This window comes from Prionailurus bengalensis, chromosome A3 (genome assembly GCF_016509475.1).
Source record: "Prionailurus bengalensis isolate Pbe53 chromosome A3, Fcat_Pben_1.1_paternal_pri, whole genome shotgun sequence".
Taxonomy (NCBI): Eukaryota; Metazoa; Chordata; class Mammalia; order Carnivora; family Felidae; genus Prionailurus; species Prionailurus bengalensis.
The window spans coordinates 125,138,433-125,146,483 of NC_057354.1; the positions used below are offsets into that span (position 1 = coordinate 125,138,433).

General features: G+C 51.6%; 1 long non-coding RNA gene across 1 annotated transcript; it reads left to right on the forward strand.

The window, feature by feature from the left end:
• The first annotated feature begins 1,012 nt into the window (after positions 1-1,012).
• Positions 1,013-7,409, forward strand: LOC122497422. Its single transcript, XR_006301107.1, has 3 exons — positions 1,013-2,112; positions 2,439-4,300; positions 5,035-7,409. It is a non-coding gene; the product is annotated as an uncharacterized LOC122497422 (long non-coding RNA).
• The last annotated feature ends 642 nt before the right edge of the window (positions 7,410-8,051 follow it).

Below are 8,051 nucleotides of genomic sequence, written 5' to 3' on the forward strand. Positions count from 1 at the left end.
TCATCAAAGTGAAATGGAGACAGGAAGCCTCACATTTGACCACCTTGAAGTTGGTTTCAGGCGATATTAACTGAGAACGCACAAAATCTCTCCCCCACACACCCCTTGCACACACAAAACAAAAGAAGGTTTTCAGATTTACTGCGGGTCCGGAGCTCACTTGCACATGCGCGGGAAGGGCCGGCAGGCCGTTGTTCCCCACTCCCAGCACCAGCAAAGCAGGTTGGTTTGAGGGCAGAGATGTCCCAGGAAATACGGTACGAAACGTCCCAAGAAAGGCCCTGGAAGGGTTTCAGAGGTGCAGAGGTGCCTTGTGGGCCCCCTGACTTTGTTGGCAGTCAGATAATCATGCCCATCCCGAGGCTGGCCTTGCCCGGACATGCCCGGCTCCCAGCCCCACAGAGCTCTGAGGGCCTACCAGACACATACCACACTTGCGGGGCAGGGTCCGGCAGGGGTTCGGCCCTTTGCCCCAGAGACCTTAGGAGTGGAAGCAGGGGCGGCTGCACCCCTCACGCCCTTCACCTTCTCCTAAATCCTCTGGGTAGACCGTTGCACTTCCACTTTGTTCGGATGAGGCCCCCCAGGCCCCGAATGGTGCAGCCATTCCTCCAGGGTCACACGGCTGCTAAGTGGCTAAGCACCGACCCACTGCTGCTTTCAGGCCCCACATGACACGCAGAGGCGGCCCGGGGTGGCATGGGCGGGGGGGGGGGGGGGGGGACACGAATCTCACCAGTTTGGAAATACACAGAAACTCCTGTGTTCCACGAGGCGACAAGATATAAAGGCCTCTGGTCATCCCACGCGTCCCCAGCTGGGCGCCATACAGGGAAGGTCCCCTCCCCAGGGTCCCAGCCGGCCAAGCCGGCCCCTTCCCAGAGGGAGGCGCCCCGGTGGCGGAAGCGCCGAGAATTCCGCGGGCGCGGGTACACGGGCCGGCCGGGGCCCCCACCGCGCGGCCGGAACGGGAACTGCGGCAGCGCGTCGCTCGCCCGCCCGCCCGCCCGCCCCCTACCCGGTCCTGCGAGGCCTTTCCACCTAGGCACAGGCCTGGCCTTCGCGGAGCATCACCGGCTGCAGCGAATCCGGCTTCCTTCCCGCGACAGCCCGCAGTCACGTGTCAGAATGGGCAGCACAGTGACGGATGCCAAATAGGAGCAGTGACAGGAGAAGAATGTTTGGAGAATGACACCAGAGACCCGGAAAGATCCATCCCTCTGGGACAGGAGCCTTACACAGAGAGAGAAGAGAAGAATTCGGGCAAAGGTTGGAGGAGTGAGGCCCCGGGATCCAAGGCAGGGACACCTGCGGGGGAGTTGGGTGGAGGGATGGAGGGGACTTCAGCACCCCACTGAGGAACTGGGACTTTTCTTGGAGATTGTTTCTCAAGGGAAAGTGGGGTGGCACCCCTGCTTCCAGAGGCGTTTGATGATGCGCAAGGAAATCCAGAAGTCATGAAATAAACGTGACTTAGCTTTCTTGAGTTTGCAGGAGAGCACATAAATAATGGATATTTTACGGAACCTGTAATGCAAAATCCCCATGCACTTAAAGCTGAAATAGACTTCCATTCTGTTTGACTGTGGCGGGCTACTTCGGGATGTGTCCTCACGCCCGGGGACACCATTCTGCCCACTGTGCCCTGACAGCGTGTCTGTGCAAGTGCAGGCAAAGCCCTGGGAAGTCTTGGGGGGAGAGGGGGTTGGGAAGGTTTTCTCGGCAGGAGAGGAGGTCACGTGGCATTTCACAAAGCTCACTCCTGCTGCGCCAGTAGGGGGAACGGATGGCCGCAGGGGCCTGGGGGCAGAGAGAAAGAGTCCTCAGGTCTGATTCCCTGGAGAGCATCTCATTGCTTTGCAAAAATTATCTCTAAGTCCTACCACAACTGGAAAGGGGGATTCTATTCGTTTTACAGTTTTACGGAGGAAGAAACTAAAGCTGAGAAGGACAAAGAGACCTTCCCAAGGTCATGCAGCTAGTAAGTGGCTGTCTCAGAACCACACCAGCCAGACTCCAGAAATCCCGTTGCCCAGGCCCAAAGTATCACTACTGACCATCTCCTCCTCCCTGGAAATCTCAATCAACACTGTCATGGGGTCAACCTCAGAGGTGAGGAATGCTGTGAACACACCCCAAAATCTTGTGCCTAATGTGTCCTCTTTGGTAGTTCTTCTAGTTTTCTGAAGTCCCCATCACTAGAGATTTCTCTGAGGAGGAAGGTATGGCAGGCCACTGTCTACTATGTGGAAAGAGTGATCATTAAATCTGGGGAAGCTCAGGGTTTGAGGAGGTGGCCAGGAACTTCAGAGGGAGCAGAGAGCAGAGTGCCTGTGCCCGAGCCCTCTGAGCAATGCTTCTGGGTGGCAAGGGTTGGCTCAGGGACAGTTCTGTTTCTAGGAATAAGCAAGAAATCCTTCTCAACTTTCTTGTTTTAGAGGAAAGAGTGTCCCCTGCTTCTGCTCAGTGTCCAGGAGTATCCCGAACAGAAGGTAGGGCCCTCTGACAATGTCAGCCACCAGACCAGGCTCCAAGAAGTGGCCAAGCTCCAAGAGGATGGGTGAGAAACACTCTGAAAAGTGCTCAACCAACCGCTGATGACTCCCTGGAAGGCTTGCCTTCCTGCCTGGGTTGGGCCTTTGGGTCAGGATCTTACCAGGCACAGTGACCATTTGGGGACATTTCCTCTTGTCTCCTGTATACAGATCATCGTGGGGGCATGCGCCCCACCCATCTCAGGGCTATGTGTTCTTTGGCTAGCAAAGAAAGGGGAACCCAAACATCAAAGCTGGCCATTAACAAAAATGTTATGTTGTAGACTTGTACCAAGGCCCTGGCTCAAGTGTTCATATTCTTTTTTTCCAATATTTATTCATTTTGAGAGAGAGAGAGCATGCGTGCACATGACCATGCACCCACTCAAGGGAGGGGCAGAAGGAGAGGGAAAGAGAGAATTCCAAGCAGGGTCCCTGCCACCAGGATGGAGCTTGACATGGGGCTGGATCCCACGAACTGTGAGATCATGACCTCAGCTGAAGTCAGGAATCTGACGCTTAACCGGCTGAGCCACCCAGGCTCCCCTCATGTATCCATATTCTTAATTCAGCAGTTCTCATAGCTCTCTGGGGCCCATTGAGAATCCCTAAGACCCTTTCAGGGGGTCCTGAGGTCAAACATATTTTCACAAAAACACTAAGATGTTATTTGTCTTTTTCAGTCTCTTCCTTACACGAGTGTGCAGGGGAGTTCTCCAGAGCCCGTATGACATGTGACATAGCAAGAAACCAAACGCAGAAGCAAATATAAGAACCTAGCTCTCTTCTGCTGAGCCATCGTTTGCAAAAGTGCAAAACACCCTTTTTACGAACTTTTTTGTTTTAAAAAATCTAGTTTTCATTAAAATGTGTTAATATGGGTTTATTGTTGCTATTTAAAAAATTTTTTTTAATGTTTATTTATTTTTGAGAGAGGGAGACAGAGCATGAGCGGAGGAGGGGCAGAGAGAGAGGGAGACAGAATCCAAAGCAGGCTCTAGGCCCTGAGCTGTCAGCACAGAGTCCATCATGGGGCTTGAACTCACAAGCTGTGAGATCATGACCTGAGCTGAAATTGGATGCTCAACTGACTGAGCCAGCCAGGCGCCCCTATTGTCACCATTTTAAGTGAAGTAATGCATAGTTTTAAAATTCTCAGCTTTACTTTCTAATACAGTATAGATCAAAAGATACAACCCATGCCAACACCCTGGATCCTTAATCATTTCTAAGAGAGTAAAGTTGTATAGAGTGTAAAGGGACAAAACGTTCAGTCTGGCTGGAGACACTCTCACACAAGCCTGGCTGCTGCTGCCTCCACCCGCAGGGGCCGGCCACAGCCTGGCGTTTCTCCTCAGGGCACACAAGGTGGACCCACTGACCAGAAACAAGGAGAAAACCCAGGCGGGAGACCGTTGCAGGGATGATGTTGCTGCCTCCAAGACCCAGTTGACGTTACACTGTAGTAACACAGGGGGGCGCCCTTACCAATCAGCAGAACTGGATGCCAGGATTACCAATAGGAGTTTTACTGACCGATTTAAACAAATTTAGTCTGTCAGCGATGATGTAATGTTTACCTCTCTTGTGTTTCCCTTGCTCAGTGTGTACTCCAATAAATTTGCACGGCCTTCTTGTTTATCAGCTCTGCACTGGTAAATGGTGCTCTGGCCCCTCACGAGAGCCTCAGGAAGGCATGACGTCATGCATGGGACGCTGAGCCTCCTGAAGCGGCCACTGAAACTCCAGCCTCCCGTGGAGTCCTGGTGAGGATAGAGGGATACTTTTACTATACAGAGCTCCCATAGAAGCCACAGTGCTATGGCAGCCACCACCAGTCAGGACTGACATTGGACACAGCTGAGGTCATCCCAGTTACCACAGTCTGTGGATCAGTGCATGAGGTTGCCTCCTCACCAGGCCATGGGATCCTGAGATCCTGATCCTTGTCAAGCTCTCCTACAGGACTGGCACCACTGTGCCTCGCCCCCACTGGACTTGTTGAAACTCAGCTTTTGGCATCAGGGCCAATGTGGAATTGTCCCAAGAGATCCAGAAATCCAAACCCTGGCCTGAGGGTTAGGACTCAGTGAGGATAACTGAATATGACTTTCTCCTGCCCTCAGGACCAAGATGATCCTCCTTCCCCCGCTGGACAGGCCAACAAGCTTCCCCAAAGATGCTTCCCACTGACTGGCCAATCCCAACATCCCCCTCACAACTCTGTCCCTCTGCCTCTAGGTGCTTACCCTCATTACACGGCAAGCTGAGTCAGATTTCTTAGGAAGAGTTGAGGGGAAAATTCACTGAGATATTAATATGCATTCTCCCAGTGTTTTCTTCTCCCCCTTGAAGGTACCCAAGCCCTTGGTAGAGTCTTGCCTGAGGTAACTTTGCAAAGCAGGCCTGATGGGTCTTTAATAAAAGCTCAAACTCACAGATGTCCTGCAGGGGGCATCTTTGAGTGTAGCACTGAAGAGAGATTTTTTTTTTCCCCTAGGTTTGAGGGAGACCACCATGAGACATGTGAACAAAGGACAGGCTCTATGGTGCACCTGGACCTTCTGGACCCTCCACTCTGGGCTTCCAGCTGTGCCAGATATCCCCGAACCAGGAATGTTGCACAGAAAGCACAGAGCCACCTGACTCTAAGGGTCCACGCCAGGCTGCTTCAGTCAGTAGGTGTCCAAGTGGTAAAGAGGCGGGCCTAGTGACTATGTCAGAAGGAAGCTCCAGAAGTTTCCACACGGTTCTTGTAGGGGTGTGAGAGCACTTGGGGTAGATTAAAGTTGATTTGGAAGAATTAAAGATCTATGAGTCAGTAGAGCCATTCAAACCAACGTATGTCTCAGGGCTTACTGGAGTTGAGTATACATGGGTTGGGCTCTGGGTGGAGAGGACCTTTGTTCCTAGAGTGGCCATGTCCAAGAGGATGGCCAGGCCAGAGCAGATGCTGGGTGCCCAGAGGTGGAAAGGGAAAGAAATTACCATGAATGGTTTAAACTAATGAGATTCATCTCTTGAGGATGGGAAGGGGTCCTTGTGTTCATGGCTGCCTGATATCTGACCAAGAAAGGTGGACAGAGAAGGCTGTTGGGTAGGAAGCTACTAGTGTCTGCTCATACCCGCTTCCATGTGTTCTACCTTGAGTATTTCTGAAGCCTGTTGTATATTGCTGTTTAGTCTGAAAGGAAGAGAGAAAGCAAAGACCCACCTGATGTTTCTGAGTATCAAAGTTACCTCAGGAGGAGGGAGGCGCATGGCTATCCTTAAGCCAGGGGCTGATGTGTGTTGTGGCCTGCCTGCATCACTGGTGAGAAGGGCCCAGAAATCTTTCTGCCTGGGGGACAGAGAAGCCTTCTGGGAAAGCATTCAAACTTAAGCCAAAGTATGTCCTTGAGAAGAGATCACAGACACAAGTCTGAATCAGTTAGAACGCCCCAGCCCTCAGACGGGAGCAACAACGGAAGGTCAGCAGAGTGCCGTCACTCCGTTTTATCCCCTTCCCAGCACCCCCATGTCCTCAACAGTTAAATTAATCCCATCGTTAAAAAAGAGTGAGCTTATAAAATATGGCTTCACCTTAGTTCTGAGTGACTGAGACTCCGGCTGGGAAACCATGGGGCAAAATGAGGCACTTTTCCTGGAGTCTTGTGCTTTTGAGGATCCCAGAGAACACAGCGCACCGGGGCCCCTCATGGAGAGCCCTGCCTACCATCGACGGTGTCCTGCAGTGATGGCCATCCATCCAGCAATGTCAGGGGCCCCTGGCAACTGTGGCTGAGCCCACTGGGGTCTGACAACATAGCCCGAGTGGGTAATGGTGGTCACTCCAAGTACCTTTGTCTAGACTCGCCCCCTAGGTAATTTTAGCCTGTTCTTGGCTCGCACGTACAGCACCTTTGTGAGAATTAGAAATAGGAGCCCTGTCTGGATGGAAGAATTATGAAAAGGCAGCTCTCCTCTGGTGTGTAGCAAGACTTGACAAGTGGGTCTAAGGCTGCATTTCAGCCTTTCTCCAAAGCCAGGCATTTCTGGACATTTTAACATTTTTAAAATCCAGAAAAGTATAAAGAGGAAAATAGAAATCACCCATAATCTCAATATTTCAACCCTCGGAAAACTTAATGTGGAGAGAAGTTGGATCCAGAGGGTCCTTTAAGGCTCTTCCTTTGGACGATGACGTTGAGTCTTGCTGGCCAAACCAGGGCCTGTGCTAGATGCCAGGTCTCGCTGCTCCCTCGCCAGCCTGGGGCCCTGGCCATGGTGATATACAGGCTGTGCTGAACAACACTCTTGTTTTCTCCACAGCCTTGACCCGGGAATTCGGTTTCTCTTCATAGGATTCCAGGTGTTGCGTTCCTGGGACTCACGGCCCTCTGGAAAACCATTCATTGACTCGTTCTCATTTGAGAATATTTCTGGAGCATCTTCTCTGCCACATTCTTACTCTGGAGAAAAAAAAAAGTCACAGTTGAGTCCCTCCCCCTCTGCCCCTGTGGGCCAGCTGCTCTGACTCTTGGCAGCTGTCAGCTGTCCCTGTGCTCAGAGCCTTGTCTCCCTTTGGCCTCTCATCCCAAGATACTCAGCTGCATGCCAAAGATCTGCTCTCTGGTGAGTCCCTCTAGTAGCCATTCTTGGTACAGGGCCCCGAACATTCCTTCACTTGGGTCGACCTTTGGCAACATCCTTTATACTGTCTCAGGACCAGGCCCTGCCATGATCTGAAAGGTCCCAGCAGAGGTGCATTTGGGTGGTTGAGTCAGCTGAGCTTCCAACTCTAGATTTCTGCTCAGGTCATGATTTCATGGTCGTGGGATCGAGCCCCAAGTCATACGCTGACAGTGTGGTGCCTACTTTGGATTCTCTCTCTCTTTGCCCCTCCCCCCCTCATTCTCTCTCTCCCTCCCTCTCTCTCTCTGTCTCAAAATAAAGGAATAAACATTAAAAAAAAAAAAAGTCCCAGCGGATGGCAGAAAGATCGCAGTGGAAAGAAGGGAAGTGTCAGACAAAACTCTAAGGAGGAGGTAGATTTGAAGGACTGAGGTTCTCAAGAGGTAGAAACTGCAGGCGGATATTTTAGGTACAGGTGGTAGCTGAGCAGAGCAGATGGACCCTCGGGACATGCCAGGGTAGCCTGCCACCGTGTTTCTACACATGTAAACTTCGCGTGCATGCTAATGTCATACACCTGCATGCTCACATCTGTGTACAAGGGTTCTTCCTGAGGCTGAGCCCGAACAGCTTTAACAGGCAAGTGGTTCTGACACCAGAGGTGAGAGCTTCAATTAGCCTTTAGGGCAGACCCTTTCTTCTCTCCTTCCTTCCTCCCTTCCTTCCTTTTTTCCTTTCTTCCTTCTTCTCTACCTCCCTTTTTCCCTTCACCATCAAAAAGGACCCTTGAGTCCCACGAATGTAAGATGACATTATTCTTGGGGAAAACCATCAAGTTATTCACTCATAAGGGATTGTATATGGATGTGTCTGAACTTTGTCACCAAGGCTGCTGGCAGTGTG